The sequence below is a fragment of the Canis lupus genome, chromosome 17, assembly GCF_003254725.2.
Source record: "Canis lupus dingo isolate Sandy chromosome 17, ASM325472v2, whole genome shotgun sequence".
In the NCBI taxonomy this organism is placed as follows: domain Eukaryota; kingdom Metazoa; phylum Chordata; class Mammalia; order Carnivora; family Canidae; genus Canis; species Canis lupus.
The window spans coordinates 47,871,505-47,887,714 of record NC_064259.1 but is presented as its reverse complement, the minus strand read 5'-3'; the positions used below and the strand labels follow the sequence as shown (position 1 = coordinate 47,887,714).

The window sequence follows — 16,210 nt, the reverse complement described above, 5'->3', positions numbered from 1 at the left end:
AAAAGATGGAAGAGCGTCTCCTGAGAGGATAAAACTCACTGCCAGAGTTTAATATGGAATTGGAGCCAGACGGCCAGAGAAACCAAACTCCCAAGTTCATAGCAGAAAGGGAAGCAAGGGGTAAAAGATCAGAGATGCATGCTTCCTCTTCCCTCTTGCAGCCAAAGCCCACAGAACAGCTAGAGTGGGATGTGTCCACATGGCCCCGTCATCAGTGAAGTTCTCTGGAACAGGAAGGGAGGAAATTTGGTTCCCAGATAGCAGTGCCCAGATGGGCCATGAAATGAGTCTCATGCAGCACTGTGTAGGCACAAAAAACCTGGAAGTGCTGATATGTGGATTCCTACAGCCAGAAGTCTTAAGGCCTTGAGCTAGGTTCAACCCAGCTAGGGAGGCCAGCAGGGGCCTCTGAAAGACTAGATCCCACACAGCCTCTTTATGTTGTGAGCTTCACTGAAAAGCGTGTAGAAGGAATGAAATCTGTCCTAGAGCTCCCGAAGCACTAAAGCAGTCCCCTGTTCTACACAGACATGTGTGTGCATGTGTCGGCATCACTTCCTGCCGACTTCTGCAGCATCTGACTTCTGCTCGTTTATTTACTTCTTATAGATACTTATCCTAGCCACCTCAGCCTCCCATAGAATTTGTGGTACCTTTCCATCTCCATTTTCCTGGTGAAGAAATTAAAGGAAGAAGGAAAAGGAAACTTGAAGCACAAGATTGACAGATCTTTAGAGACTCAGGCACCAAAGTGTGGAAATAGATCTTTGAGACCCACTCACCCCCACCCCAAACACTAGTAAAAAACACACATGAACTGACCCCAGTGTGGCCACATGGCATCTGAGATGCAAAGGCTTGAATGGAAAAAGAGCTCCCATACCTCAGGATAGGAAGAGGATACACATGGTCCCAGAGAAATCACCGAGTAGAAAGAAATCTGCTTTTCTCTACAGGACTGATAAACACCAGTGGGTGACATACCTAACATGCTAACACGCCAGCCACTTGGCATAGTTTGCTCCACCAAACTTCCCCTCCAACCTACTGTAGCAAACCATTTTCAGGGACACATCCTGGACCTTACTGTCACCTGGAAAGGCGCCACTTCTGAAATCTGGGCTGCGAGTTCCTTAGGGGCAAGGATTATGTCTTCCTTCTGCAACTTGTTCCCAGGGCCTCCCACAGTTAAGAGTACAGAGCCAATGTTGAGTGACCGTGGGTGACTCACTCACACTCAGAAATCTCACTCTCCAACCAGAACCTTCTATCTTCTACTTCTCTCACCCCTGGAATCAAAGTAACTTCTCTGAGACCTCAGACTTCTTATAAAGAAAATCTTTGGGATCTAGGACCAGGCAAACAAATCTTAGCCTTGAATCCAAAATCACATTACAAAACAGATAATTGATAATTTGGGCATCATGAAAATGAAAAAGATTTCTTCTGTGTTAAGAGGATGAAAAGAAAAACTATAGTGTGGGGAGAGAGGATATATTTGCAAATCATTTATCTGCCCAATGGAATAGTATCTAGAATATATAAAGAACCTTCAAAAATAGTGACAACACCAAATGTGGACAAGGATGTGGAAAAAATGGATCACTCATACATTGATCATGGGAATGTAAAATGAAACAGACACTATGGAAAACAATTTGGCAGTTTCTTAAAAAACTGGGTATGAAATTATCATGTAACCCAGCAACTGCGTTGCTCCTGGGCACTGATCTCAAGAGACATGAAGACTTAGTTTCACACAAAACCCACGTAGAGCTTTATATTTACAGCTTTATTTGTAATAGCCCCAAATTGGAAATAATCCAAGTTTCCTTCAGTGGGTGAATGTTTAAACAAACTGTGGTACATCCATGACCAGGAATACTACTCAAAACAACAACAAAAAAAAGACAAACTTTAACTCATGCAACAACCTGGATGAATCTTCAAAAAAAATATACTGAGTGAAAAAACTCAATCTTGAGAAACCTGGGTGGCTCAGTGATTGAGCATCTGCGTTTGACTCGGGTTGTGATCCTGGGGTCCTGGGATTGAGTCCTGCATCAGGCTCCTCGTGGGGAGCCTTCTTCTCCCTCGGCCTGTGTCTCTGCCTCTCTCTCTGTGTCTGTCATGAATAAATAAATAAAGTCTTAAAAAAAAAAAACCTCAATCAGAAGGTTGCGTATTATATGATTTCATTTGTGCAACATTCTTGAAATGTCAAATTATAGAAATGGGAACAAATTGGTGGTTTCAGGGGTTAAGGAGGGGGTGGGGTCAGAAGGGAAGTGAGTGCAGCTATAAAAGGACAACAGAGGGATCCTGGTGGTGATGGGAATGTTCTGCATCTTGACTGTATCAGTGTCAACATCCCGGTTGTGATATTGTGCTGCAGTCTTGCAGAATGTTATCATTAGGGAAACTGGTTAAATGGAACATAGGATCTCTTTATTATTTCTTAAAATTGCATATAAATTTGAAATTGTCTCCAGGGCCATTCTGAATCATAATCTTCACATTAAAGTTTAAGACGTACTGATCTCAAAGACTCAACCAGGGGGACCTGGGTGGTTCAGACAGCTAAGCGTCCGCCTTGGGCTCAGGTCATGATCTTGGGGTCCTGGGATCAAGGCCCGCATGCTCAGCAGGGAGTCTGCTTCTCCCTCTCCCTCTGTTCCTCTCCTCCTCACCCCAGGCTTGTGCTCTCTCGCTCTCTCTCTCTCTCAAATAAATAAACGTCTTTTTAAAAAAATAAAAATAAAAAATAAAAGACTCAACCAGGGCATCGGGGGAAATTCAAAATTCTTTCTTATGAGCAACAGTTGAAGGGAAGAAAATTTCATCCGGGGAAATCTTGGAGAGGGAGATGGTGAGAGGCTTCTTCTAGAATATGAAGGGATTATGCAGGAGAAGTTACATTTGGTGCATGTGGCACCAGTAAACAAAACACAGGCTAATCAGGGGAAAGTGCACAAGCTTCAGGACTGATCAGACCTGAATTTAAACCCAAGCTCCATCACCACCTATCTTGAAGACTGGGCAATTAGTTGACCTCCCTGACCCTCCTTTCCTTTTCATTAAAATGAAGCTGATTCCTACCTGAATCCGTCAATCAGCATCTAAGCAGAGAAAGAGAAACTGTTTCAAATATTGGCAACAAAAGGGTGAATGCAGGGAATGGATTGCAATGATAAAGACAGAAATTCAGGTGGAAGGTAACAAAGAAACTGAGGGATGAAGCCTCACATGATAGACAAGTCGGCGGGAGTTGAAAGAACTTCTCAAATTGACATCTTTTTAAAGATGAAATTAGTTGGAGTACGGTTGTATGGGATGGGGGGCCACGAGCCAATTGGGAGATCAGCAATGATGGGCAGCAGACAGTTGAAGGGACAAGGGGAGGAGGCAGTGTTACCCGGGGCCAGGGACACCAGGAAGAATCTGGAGCAGTGGAAATGTGGGCACCACTAGAGGAGATGCTTGAGGAAGAGAGAAAGGGAGAAAATACTCTGGCCTCCTCCTTTCCTCTGCCCTCTAGCCTCCCCCTGGTGCCTCCATTGGCCAAACCCAGCAGGAAGCCAGAGCACCCTGGGGTCTGAGGAAGGCAACCGCTAGGTCAGCCCCTGCTATCCAGGGCAAAACAGGGATCAGAAGACAAATAGGCCCAGATCTGGTGCATTTCTGGGGTGTCTGTGAAGATACAGAGCGTGTAAATGCCTGACATATAGTAGGTGCTAAATAAATGATAACTCTAACTTTTATGCGCCAATGTTATATCCTAAGCATTTAAAAGCACATTTTCTCATCACTTTATATCTAAATATACAGCAACACAAGCTGGGATATCTGGCTCATGCTACATGGACTCTGCCAAGAATGCTTTTTTTGTGTTTTTTTTTTTTTTTCCAAATGAGCTACATATCTGAGAAATGTGAAAAGCAGCCCTGTCCTAAAGTTTCATTGTATAAAGCAAATGTTGAATTTCCACAGCTGCTAGCTTCAGCCTACCCAGAGGAATAGTTTTAGTGAAATATTAATCTCTGAGAAAGCCACATTGGGGTAAGATTGCACAGTAATTCAAGCAGCATGTGCAAAATTTATTTAGTTTTGGCCAGGAATGGTTTTAATTATGTGAAATCTTCAGAATGAGAAGAAAGTGACTGAAGATGTTTGACTAAATCAGTCACAGAGGCTTTGGATGCCCCCAGCTCCCTCCCCAGTTTCAGTTTATTTCTGCAGGCTCCAAACCATACACACAAAGGAAGCTCCCATGGAACTGGATGATGGCATTGCCAGAACCCAGATGCAACCAGCAGTAAAAACAACCAAGACAGGAAACATCATCAGTACCAGTAGCGCAGAGACCTCCGTGTAGCATGAAGGCCAGGTGTCCAGCTGTGGGAAGATAACTAGGGTGGAAGAGAGAGAGGGGTGAGAATCCAGAAAGAATTTTCAAACCCTGGGAGACAAGATGCAAGATGCTTTTTCATTGAAGGTCCCAGGAGGGTGTAAGGTGCAGAGTGTGCTCTGCACCTGCCGGACACCTCGCATATCCTGGAAGTCACCTGGTGACATGAGGTGTTGGACTTGAAGTAACACCTGGGAGTGGAGAGAGGGCCAGGACCCAGGTCTAAGGATGATACATGCCCTGAGGACTGGGCTTGGCAGGTAGCAGAGTTGAGCCAGTCCTATGGGCCTTAAAAATGGCCACTGATCAGAAGCCACAAAGTGTCCCTTAGGCTGTCAGGACAAAGAAAAAACCCAGGAAGTTATCTTTAAAGATGAGCATTCAGCCTCTGGGTTCTGTGCATAAATGCCAGGGCCCTGGCACCAGCCTAGAGGCAGGGGTCTCTGTCCCAGGAGGGCCCATGTGAGTAAGAATATAAGAAAGAAGACAGGAATTTGAGGAAGAGATGAGCAAAGGCTGGTTCTGTGAGAAGCTAGAGATGGACACCACAGTTCTCATCATCAGCCCTAGGTCAGCCCATCAGGGGGTCAGTACTTACTGCCTCAAGTCAGATAAGCCTGGGTGCCAAATTGGGGTTGGTCCTAGCCAGGGTGAGTGGCCTGACCTCAAAGGGGAGTCCAGAATGCTGAGATTGGACAAAGGGAAATGGGAGTCTCCACTTGGATTTCCAGAGATCTTTCCAGCCCAGCATGTCCTAAATTCATTCTCCCACCCACTCGTTTCCTCTTTTTTCCACAGTGTTCATAATACCCTGAGCCTCTCAGTGACTCAGGTTCAGATTTGGGGGTTATCTTGAGCCCTTCCTCTCCTGTGCCCTGAAAACTCTATCTCACATCCCTTCTGACTCTTCATGCTCTCAGCCACTTGCCTGACTCAGAAATGCCTCCCTTTTCTCCAACCTCCCCTCCCTGCAACATCATATCCTGGTGCCAGGCTGAGCCCTAGGAAACAGTGTTCTTTTTTTTTTTTTGGAAACAGTGTTCTAATAATGCCACTCCTGTATCCCAAAATCATCACCTACAGGGTAAAATTCTTTCCAACACAGCCCTGTGCCCAAGCAAATGGAATCACTCCCTTCTTTGTATGCTTCCCAACCGGTTCTACCTCTGGGCTTCACTCTGCTGAAGGTACTTCTCCATGTTATTGCATTTGAATCCTACCCATTCTTGAATATTGACGTCACATCACCTCTTGCAAGAACATTCTTTGATCCGCCCCTGCATACATAATCGCTCCCTCTTTCGGAATCCTGTAACCAATCTTTTGCATATAGTAAAAGTGTGTGTTTTTCATACTTTACAGTAAGCTATAAGCTCTTTGAAAAGAGGAGCCTTACATATTTTCCTTCATGGAGGAGGCACAGGAAGACCCAGGAACATTGAGTTTGACCAGACTGTAAGACATGTAAAGAAGTTTGGAGGAATACCAGTGGCAAGGAAGGCTGGAGGCACACTGTGATCCTGGAGTAGTAACTGCAGGTGTGCGGAGTCCTCAGCCCATGTGTGCCCTGACTGAGCGCACCAAATGTAGAGGGAAAGGCCCATGACTGACCTCTGGAGGAAACCAGCCTGCCAGTGTCCGCTGGAGAAAGAAGAGACGGACATGGGGACTGTCAGGTGCTGGTCAGACAGCTTCACAACATGTGAACCACACTGGGCATGAAAAGAATTCCAGCCCTGTTGGTCAGCCACACCAACAAACATGTGCGTGAGTAATTCTGACCAAATCCTGTGTGGCTTTGTCTTTAGAATTGCCAGTAGGGCCGGACAGGGTGGGAGACTTGTGGATCCTGGATGAAGGCCATTAAAAAAGGTGCCCCACTTGCCATCTTATTGCTCAAGCAGAGACTTCGATCCACCACCAGAGGGGTTCCCCCAAGTCTAGTCTATCTGAGGCATCTACAAATGTGGGGACTCACAGAAATAATACCCCATGGAGGAGCACACAAATGGGAACAAGAAGCATTCCTAGACATCTGACTGTGGTCTCTTTGGGCCTCCTGGCCCCAAGCTAACTTCTCAGTCCACTACTATTATTAAAACCAGAGCACTCAGTCATAAGGGTGGAGCTAAAACCCTCACAGCAGGGATTCTGGAAGTCCCTTTAGTCCCTCAGGGAGGGGCAGGAAAGAGAAATGCGAGGTAAGGGGTGTGCCAGCCTTCCTTGGCAGGAATCCGTGTCAATCCTGGGGAGGCAGGCAGCTTCCACCCGAGACCTTCCTGATGGCTCTTCGCCAGGGGGAGCTAGTCCCACAGCCACACGCAACCTGCTCCGTGCCAAGTCAAGTCAACACAGACAAATGGTGAGCATCTGGAAGGTGAAAACCCCTGAGCTGGGCAGACATCTACCCGATTCTAACGAGGGGCTTCCCAGGCCAGCTCTGCAGCTTCCCTGAAACCACTTTACTCCCATACACTAGAGCTCAACCTACCTGTTTCAGAGGTTCTACAAATGTTTGACTCAAATTACGTTTTTAAAAAAAATGTTTTTTTAAACCACAAGCAGAGAGAGTCAAGCATGTGACATGCCAAATGTGAATGACCTGTAGACCCCACGAGCTACAGGTTAATATGCCCACTTCAGAATAAAGGTTCTCCTGCCAAAACCGTGCATATGTTTGAACACATGAAATGAGTTAGGAAAGCCACAATTCCAAAAATGTCTTTTAACAATTCAGACCCAAGCAAGTCTTCGCGTGCTGTAAAATCATACGTGCAAGAATGCTACCACCACTCCGGTTCACGTGTGCCATACTCCATGAAATACCAGGCAAGCCTCAGGGATATCCATGGGGTGCATGCTCCCATAAAGATATAATAGTAAACTGTGCAGTAATGAGGGACCAAACACAACATGCTGCACCGGGTATCACTGGTAGCTTTAGTGCTTGTTTTATTCTTAGAGTGCTTGGCAGGTTTCTAAAATTCCAACTCAGCAATGTGGGGCCATGCTGTGACCATTCCTCCTATAGCTGATAAAGTGAAAGTGATAACTGAAGTTTGGGCTCAACATGCCAAATTAATCTTTTTCTCTTTCTTTGTTTCTTTCTCTCTCTCTCTCTCTCTCTCTCTCTCTCTGGCTGTGTTAAAGGTTTTAAGTGATACTAGAGAGAAACAGGCATTGAAGTTTCTGAAAATAATTTTAATAACATAATTTACAATTCATAATGACACAGTATGTTTGGGGGAAATATTTTCTGTCAAACAAAGATAGAAACTGGTTGAAGAACTTGTTTATCTATTCCTTTCGATTCATCCTTTATAATGAAGGAATGCAAACAGTTGTCAAGAGTGTTAGTGCGTCAACATTAAAACCAATTTTTCCTATATTCCTCTTTCAAGGTTTGGGTCATTTTAATCAGAATAACCTGAATCTGCAAGGTATCCTGTTGGCTTTTTAAAAAAATATTTTATTTATTTCTTCATGAGAGACACAGAGAAAGGCAGAGACACAGGCAGAGGGAGAAGAAGGCTCCCTGCAGGGAGCCTGATGCAGGACTCAATCCCAAGACCCCAGGATCACTACCTGAGCCAAAAGCAGGCCACTGAACTCAACCACTGAGCCACCCTGGCGCCCCTGCAAGGTACCCTGTTTAAAAGTGTTATCACTTCCAGTGGCTGGCAGTCCCAATTTTCTCAAGGCCGTACAGCTAGTACAGAATACAGGGATGCATCAATAGCAAGGATGCTCTGAGGCTGCAACCATCATCCCAAACCCTCCATTTCAAGTTTTCATGTTCATTCACCATAACAGTCTCATTGTTTCTGTAAATTAACTGCACTTATAAGCTAGAATTATCACATAAAATTACATATACCGCAAACTATTGGCTTTTTTCTGTTTCACTCATTGACATGCCATGTAAGATTTCATTTAAAGAGTTTTAATGCTAAAAAAATTTTTTAAACCACTGTGCCTTTCCATACATAGGAGAAACCCAATACATTCAGTAGGAAAGGGTTAAAGAAACATCTTCTTGATCAGAAGGGCAGAAACTAGATGAGAGTTGGTGTGCTTCCTCAGTGCCTCAGGTACAAAAGTGGAGCTCAAAAAAGATAGTTGAATTAATCAATGTAGCAGAAACGGTGCGTCCCTGGCTCCTAATATTGGGAGAGGGAGACATTTTGGAAATAGAGACACAGAAAAGGCCATGGAGGCAGTTTTGCTTGTCTTAGCAGAACCATCTTCCTACAGGCAAGGAAACTGGCCTTTCTTTGTGGGAAGCCAAGCAGACCAGAGTGATGACAGTGAATGGGTAGCCACCTATGGACACTGACCATAGGGCCAGCAGAGCTGAGGTGTCCACACACACAAGGGAAAGAATGTCAGGAGCAGTGGAGGTCTCCGGACTTGAGGTAGAAGAGAAATGGTGGCCAGATATATGACTTGGGGGTGGTGGAGCAGGGAGTCCAAAGGAAAAGTGCACCTGGAAGTGAGCAGAAGCAAAGCACAGACTAGAAATCATTTATTCATCCACTCACTCATTCATTGATTAAGCAACAAGCATGGTACCAGAAGCTGGGGTAACAGAGATAAACATGCCTCATTCAGTGTCACTCTGGGGGAAGGGAGTATTGTTCCCAAAGGGGAGTACAGGGAGCAAAGAGAGGATGGGGGTCATGGAGAAGAGGCAGCCCCAGATGTGAGTCTCAAAGAAGAAACAGGAATTAATCAAGTGGATAATAGCTGATGATGGGGAAAGGGGAGTACATCCCAACAGAGACAACATTCATGTAGAAAAACGAGATTTGGAATGGAAATCTATATAGCTGGGGAACAGGAGGTGTGTCAAAAGAAATGGAGAACAAAGTGAAAGGAAAGAAACAGCAAGAGGTGATGCTATTGAAGGTCCTGGTGTGCTCTGCTAGGGAGCTTGGACTCTTTCCTGTCAGCACCAGGGAGCCAAAGAAGATGCTATGCTGAGGACAGCAGAGTATTCAGAATCTGCATGCACACTTCCCTTTGCAATTGTTTCACTCCATTTGCTTGGGTGGCCTCTCACAAGAACTCCCTGAGAACAGAAACTGTCCTTGTTTCACCTTTTTTCATCTTTACATTCTCAGAGCCTAGTGTCATGCCTGGAATACAACACGAGCTCAACATTTACCTTATATGAACCAGTACATGAATGAGCAGAGGGCAAAGTAGGGAAAGGAGAGCCTAGGAGGACAAATGCAGTTGAGTATGGCCTGCAGAGCACTGCCAAGTGCAGAGGCTGAGAAGTCAGGACAAGAAACCATCTGAAATGTGATAAATGAGTAACTAGACACAGCAGCACATAGGGAAAGCAGACAGAAAAGATGACCACAGGTGAAAATACCCTGAAGCAGGATCGGTCACCTTGGCCTTAGGAAGTAGTGCTGAACTCCTGGGCCGTGGTATGGGTTGAATTGTGTATGTACCGTGCCATTTATTGGTGGGATATCATTTCTAAGGAAGGATTGCCTTTGGAGAAGGGTTAAGGGGCAATCGTAGGGGGCTTCATAAGGGAAGAAATATCAAAGAATAGGTAGAAATTTTCTATATGGAAAGGGGATAAAGGTGTTGTGGGTGAAGGGAGCCTGGAGATGTTGCGGGGCAGGAGGTGGGGGGCAGTAGTGAAGGTGAGCCAGGAAAACAGGAAAAGGCCAACTCACACAACACAGACTTTCTCTTGGAGGCAGTTCACTGGAGGGAATGGTGAATTACCGAGGGGAGTGTTCCAAAACAAGTTACCGAGGGTCCATACCGAGGGTCCAGTAAGAATTTTCTGTAAAAGACCAGGGCATAAATATTTTAAGCTTTGCAGGTCATCTAAACTACAGGTGCTACAACTACTCAGCTCTGCCAGCATAGTGCAAAAGCAGCCATAGACAGGACATAAACAAGTGAGCATGGCTCCATTCCAACAAAACTTTATATATAAAAACAGCAGTGGGGCAGCCCTGGTGGTGCAGCCGTTTAGTGCTGCCTGCAGACCAGGGTGTGATCCTGGGGATCCTGGATCGAGTCCCACGTCATGGGATGGAGCCTGCTTCTCCCTCTGCCTGTGTCTCTGCCTCTCTCTCTGTATCTCTATGAATAAATAAATAAAAACTTTAAAAAAAAAAAAAACAGCAGTGGGCTGGATTTGCCTGTGAGCTGTAGTCTACCAATCCCTGCCCTGGAATGATAATTCCGGAATTATCACTCCAGGTGGCTCACTGGAGGTTGGACTGGAGGATGTGGAGAGAATGGAGGTAGGGAGGCCAGTAAGGAGCCATTGCTTTAATTCAAGGGAATTAAATGAAAGATCCTGGTGAATCTTGGTTCCAGGTGACATGCTCCAAGGTAAAAGTGACAGGACTGCATGACCAATTTGATGGGAACATGCCTCATTGTTTCTTTAATGCTCAGTGGACTAGGAAAAAAAAAAACCCTAGACGTTCTGTGTGTGTGACTCAGAATCATGCGCATGTCCTATGAGGTCACCTGCTGGTCAGAAGGCACCATGCTAGGTGCATTACATAGATTACCTCATTGTGTTAAGCATAATTCTTAAGAATATTAAGTTGCATTTCCTATTTTGCAAACTGAAGTTTAGAAATACTAAGTTGTTTGCCCAGAGTTACATAGCTGGTACGTGGTGGAGCTGAGATTGAACCCGGGTCTAGTGTCAAAGCCTATGCCATTCCTAAATGTTGTCATCTCCCCTCCTTGCAGGGTGTGGCATGAAGCCCTACTGCCTAAGCCTCCCTTCTTTCTGTCCCTGTGAAGACCCATTCTGCCATTTAAACTTCTCAATTAGCCTCTGGCACGGCAAGGACCAGACGTGTGTTTCAGCTGCAGAGACTGGTAGGTGTGAGCTTATTCTTCTGTGTTTGACAGGGGACGGGCAGCAAAACTCAAACCCAGACTTACAACTTACAGCTCTAACCTGATGATTTGGGCACGTTACCATATGGAGAAGACAGTGTGGCATTAGCTTATGGATTAGGAAATCCGTGAATTTAAGTGCCTAGATTAGAATATTGTCTGATTCACCTCCTGACACAAATACCCAGGAGATGTTTGTCAGATTGAGGTGACAGTATCAGCTAACGGAAAACCTATAGGTTTAAACCCTAGAGGTCAAAAATAAATAAATAAATAAAAATAATAAAAATAAAAAAAATAAAAAATAAACCTTAGAGGTCAAGGTTAGCCTCTGAAAGGACAAACCTGACAAGGTGTAGCTAAAGAGATCAATTCAGTTACCATCTCCATCAGGTTGTCTAGAAACCCTACTGATCATTAATTCAATATCGGTACAGATTCAGCTAGAGACAGTGTCTGCGTTGAATATTTTAAATAGGGCTTTGGAGACAAAGAATGGAGATATCCAAGAACAACTGAATTATCTCTTGGGCACAGCAATTCTTTGTGAGACCTAGTGACCAGAATTGGGTCACATGTTAAGTGGAATGACAAAGAGACCACTGTGACTGACGTGCATCAATCGCATGACCCACACCAAGCTTGACTTCTCAGTGAATGCTTCAACCCAAAGTGGGGCTCCTGCAGCAAGGAGGAGGGGGATATGCCTTTTGGGGGAGATAAACACCGGAGTCTGCCACAAATGTTGATATGCTTTGACCACCAGCCTCTATTGCTTTGCTAGGGCTGCCATTACCAAGTACTGTACACACTGAATGGCTTAAAACAACAGGTATTTATTGTCTCACAGTTCTGGAGTTCAGAAAAGGTATCAGCAGGGCCATGTTCCTTCTGGAGCATCCAACCTTCTGGGCCATAGGAGTACCTGAAGGATCAGAGAGGCAGTATCCAGCACGTTCAGAAAGTAACAGCCTCGATGCCTTAGGTTCTTGCATTTGTATTTGACTTTTTAGTGAAATCATATTTTTTCACTTGTCCAATCATTTGCTTATTCAACAAACACCCTCATGCTAAACTGTCTTCTCAAAAAAAAATAAAATAAAATAAACTGTCTTCTCTCTCTCCCTGCTGAAGCATCCTGTTCTTTCCCAGTACAGGATTTACCAAAGTTTGTAATCATGCATTTCTTTGTGTTTCTATCTCTTGAATGTCTGTCCCCTAACAACTATGAGCTCTGAGAGGGTAGCAACTAAGACTGTTGGATTCACCACCACATTACCATCATGTAGCCTGGAGCCAGGGACATGGTAGTTGTTCAGTTTGTTGAATGAGCAAATGATTGGACAAATAAAAAAACAATGATTTCACTAATAAGTCACAAACAAATGAAGGAACCTAAGGCATCGAGGTTGTTACTTTCTGAACATGCTGGATACTGCCTCTCAGATCCTTCAGGTACTCCCATGGCCGAGAAGGTTGGATGGGCTAAAGCACCACTGATAGCTCTGTGGATATTTGGAGCGTGTATGCAAACCCTCATTCTTGGAATCAGTGTGGAACATGTACATGGCCTCCTCTCATATCAGTAAATTCAGATTCTGTGGAATTGGAATAAAGCCATATGCAGGATTATATCATTGAGTCCACGTTTGCTGAACTATATAGTATCCTCACTGTACCCTCCTGAAGAAGGACCTCCTCTATTCCTTGTCTATTGAGGAAAGATGGGCAAGATTCCTGCAGCTTTTTCCCTCTTTCTTTAGGGAGAGTGCCCTGTCTGTCCAACACAGCCATCCAGGCAAAGGGTAAGGGACCTGGGTGGAACAGGGTGGGGTAGGAGTTAGGCTGGAATGACCCTTCCTTGGATCACTCACACCATGTCCTCTAGTACCAAGGGAAACTTCAACATTGAAATGTGACTCTTGAAAGATGTACTGTTTCACTTTTCTTGAAATCTGAAGCTCAAGAGCAAGCACATAACTCAACTGAGTTGGGGAAAAAATACCCCAAGGCCATTTCCAGTGTGGCCTTTCTGATTCTGCACAGTATCTCTCTGGAAGCCCGATCCATAAAGGCCCTCTGTGAAGGTATGTGCATTTCTCTGAGATGTATCCAAGAAGCGCAAAGATGCCATTTCAACCAAGGCAAATTTATGAAGTTGGCAGCCAAACCTTAATTGTAGCCTTGAGCCTCCGGGATGTCAGCACTGTGAACTAAGGCAGAGCTGAATTTTTTGTTTAAGTCAAGCTTTTAACCCTCTGTGGTGTCTACCTCTGGTCTGAACAATGAAAGAATCCTATGTATGAAAACACAGAGATTGTCTTTGGCTCTAGATCAATGTATCTTCTTAGGGCCTGTTGGACCTGTGTCCTTTAAGCCCGGTAACAAAGCATTTATAAGGAAATGTCAGCCTTTTCCATTATTAAGAACTTCGGTGGCAAGAGCCAAATCATCTAGGGTTGTTCTTAGAGTTCTCACCCCAGCAAATCACCTTATATTGCATCTTCCAAATCCAATAAGATCCAAGCAACTCTGTCTCCTTCTGTAGATTTACCTTCATCCCCATCTCCTTTCCCTCTGCTCAGAAGATCACGTGTCTCATGTCCATGTCAAAGTCGGTGCCCCTCCCCAGCCCCACACTGTGCTGAGCCCCTTCCTTCCTCTCTAGGCTTTGTGCCATCCACCGTCCTTACCACCCTGGTGTCTCCAGAGCAGACGCCAATTCCCTGTGCATGACACGGAGCCCCAGCACGCTCTGCTCTCTGAGAATATTTCAAAGACAAATCCAGTAGATGAAGTATAATATGTGAATCTGATATGATCTGGATTTAACACATGATGATTCACACAGGGCTTTGTGAAAAACATTTTCTCTACCCTCCCTAACCAAAATTAAAGATCTGAAACACCTATCAGGGGCTTCTTCAGTGATTTCCAACCACCCACATGGAAGCTGTCTAGAACATGGGAAAAAATATTAAAAACCTGTGTGAAAAAGAAAAATGAACATGGAGATACTTCTCCCAGTGTGTATAGTGCATTTATGGCCATTCAGTGGGGCTCACTCAGGCTCTGTCCCTCCCTTTGTATATGTTAACATGTTTTTCCATCTCTGAAACCCTCCCTCTACCCAAAACCTCTTTTTACTTCCAAAGCCAAGCTTCTGGAAAGAATTGCCTCTACTTGGTATCACTGCCTCCTTACCTCACATCTGTTCCTTAACTCACCTCATCTTTCAGAGTCCCCACACCAAGTCACCAATAGCTCCCTAATCCCAAAGCCATGGATATTTCACTTCTTTTCTTAGTGGATTTCCAAAACATTTGATGTTATGGATTCCTCCCTTCTAGACACTCTCCTCTCCCGTGTTCCATTCTCCCACCTCCTCCTACCTCTCTGCCCAGTCCCTCCCTGTCTCCCATCACTTAGAGGCCACCCACCTTGACAGCAGTCTGGTACAGATAGCACAGGTCCGGATCTGACTGTCTGGGCTAATATTCCAGGTCTATTACTTATTGCTACATGACCTCAGGCAAGTGACTTACTCCCTGTGCCTCCATTTAGTCATTTATAAAACAGGCACAATAACAGTCTTCGCTGGCAATGGTTGTTGAGAGGAGTAAGACACACAGGTATTTAGAACACACAGGATACACTCAGGAAGCATTAGCCATTGAATTCCTCTTCCTATCCACTCTCTCACCTTGGGCAACTGAGCCATGACTTCATTACCTCTTGTTAAGTTTGCCCTTGAACCTTCTTTAAGACTTCTTTCCTGAATGTCAAACCCATAAACCATTTGCCCACTAGACATGTCTCCCTGGCCATCCCTAAGATGCTTCAGGTTCAGTTTGCCTGAAACTGAGCCCATCATTTTTTCCTGAAAATGCTGCTCCCCTGCCCACCTCATCCTCTTCTCTCCCCACTCCTCCTCCACCTCCTTCACCTCCTCCTCCTCACCATTAAGTCTCCTAATGAATAGCCTCACTATCTTTCCTCTGGTTGCCCAGAACAAAATCCCAGAGTCATCCTAGACTCCCGCCCTTCCCTTACTCCCCCGCGCAATCAGTCACCAAACTCTGTCAAGTTTATTGCCAAAGTATTTCTTGAGCCTGTGCCCAATTCCCGCCCACCCCCCGAAGGCCAAGGTCTCTAGAGAGAATTTTCACCACTATAATCACATACTGACTATGGATCAATCACATTAGCAGACACTTCACATACTTCATCTACGTTGTGCTGAGCGCCATCCTTCCATGAGGGAGAAATCAGGAGTCCCTGTCTTCAGATGAGAAGACAGAGGCTCAGAGATGCTTAATAAAAAGCTGCTACTCAAAGATGTTGTGGGGCAGGGATGTGAGACGGAGGTCTGTCTGACCCCAAACCTGGGGCTTTTACCACTCTTTAAGCCACAGTGGTCTCCTAACTGGTCTTCCTGCCCTACCTTCTTCCTCTCCAACATCTACTCTCTAGCCAGACGGGTCTGTTTTTACAATGAAACACTGAGCCAGCCCGTCCTCTGTGTAGGAGAGGAAACTATGGTAGCTCCCCAGTGTATACAGAATAGAATCCGCATTTCTTCAGCAAGACGCTTCCTGGTGTGATCCCTCTGCCCATTTACAGGTCGTCTCCCTGCTCCCCATCCACACTCTCTCCTCTGCTTCCTTGGAGCACCCTCTACATGCTCACTGGGTTGCGGGTACTTCCTCCTGGTCTGCCTGCCTGTGATGTCCTTCCCTTCTCATTGGTCTGGACCCCCCATCTCAGCCTCCCAGACACATGTACTCTCAGAGTCACCTGCTACCCACACCGTGCATGGGGACACCTGCATGGGCTCACCTGCTCGGGCTGCCCCCCACACTCAATGATTGCCTCTCACACAGAGCTGCAGTGCGACACAGCAGTCAC

General features: G+C 45.3%; 1 protein-coding gene across 1 annotated transcript in view; it reads right to left on the bottom strand.

Moving 5' to 3' along the window:
• The window catches only part of EVA1A (eva-1 homolog A, regulator of programmed cell death), a 48,575-nt gene that overhangs the window by 24,766 nt on the left and 7,599 nt on the right, over positions 1-16,210 (bottom strand). The window lies entirely within an intron of this gene.